The sequence below is a fragment of the Pteropus alecto genome, unplaced genomic scaffold (genome assembly GCF_000325575.1).
Source record: "Pteropus alecto unplaced genomic scaffold, ASM32557v1 scaffold96, whole genome shotgun sequence".
In the NCBI taxonomy this organism is placed as follows: domain Eukaryota; kingdom Metazoa; phylum Chordata; class Mammalia; order Chiroptera; family Pteropodidae; genus Pteropus; species Pteropus alecto.
This window is the reverse complement of record NW_006438979.1, coordinates 570617-571636: the sequence shown is the minus strand read 5'-3', so window position 1 is coordinate 571636 and position 1020 is coordinate 570617.

Sequence of the window (1020 nt, the reverse complement as noted above, 5' to 3'; positions counted from 1 at the left end):
TTGCAGCCATGTGTGCTCCGTGTGCGGCCACAGTGACGTCAGCCGGCCTTTGAAGTCCGGCCCTGGCGGTGACTCCGGGCGGGCTTCCCGAGGCCCTCTGTTTTGCTGACCCTCACGGCACCCTTCGCGGCCGGCCCGTCGCCACCCACCGTGGACCCACCCTGCGTCCACAGCGTGTCTGGGCTCTGCTTGGTAGCTTGGCAAGCTGTGTTCTAGGACATCTGTGCCCAAATCTAAGCCGTGACTGGCCACGGCGCCCTGGACCCCGGTCCCGAGAGGCAGCGGGTTGGCCAGGAGGCATGCACGGCGCAGGAGTGTGGACTCTGCCCCGTCCCTCACCGCGGTCCCAGTTCTGAGCCCGCGTGAGAGGCCACGGGAAACCTGCCCTGGACCAGCCACAGCGGCTGTGGACTCACTGCCCCAAGGCCGAGGATGCCGTGGTCACGGGTACTCAGCGCATGCCCTGTGCCATTCTCCACGGACCGCTGTGAAAGTACGTATGATGGAGTGTGTCCTCCCCCAGTGCTGGGGGCCAGCGGGATGACATCAGGGGGCCCAGGGCCTCGCTCCCTCCAGAGGCCCCAGGAGAGGGTCCTTCCTGCCTCTCCCTGCTTCTGGGGGCCCCAGGCGTCCCTGGGCTGGTGGCTGCGTCCCTCCCGTCTCTGCCTCCGTCTGCATGTGGTTTCTCCTCTGTGTCCTTGTCTCTTCTCTTCTGTCCCCTCTAAGGACACTGTCCCTGGGTGTAGGGCCACCTGCTCAGCATGACTCACCTGAGACCCCTCACCAACCCCATCTGCACAGACCCCGTCTCCAGACGAGCTCCCGTTCCCAGGTTGCTGGGGGTTCGAGTCCCCACGATCTTTCCAACCCAGAGCAGGACAGGAAAGCTGGAACAGGCGGACGCGAAAACCCGCAGGACCAAGGACGCATTGGCGGCGAGTTCCTCCCCCGGGCACGAGCTTTCCTGAGAACCCCAAGCTCTTGCCGGGAAAGCGCGCGCGGCGGGCCCAGCCCCGCCGT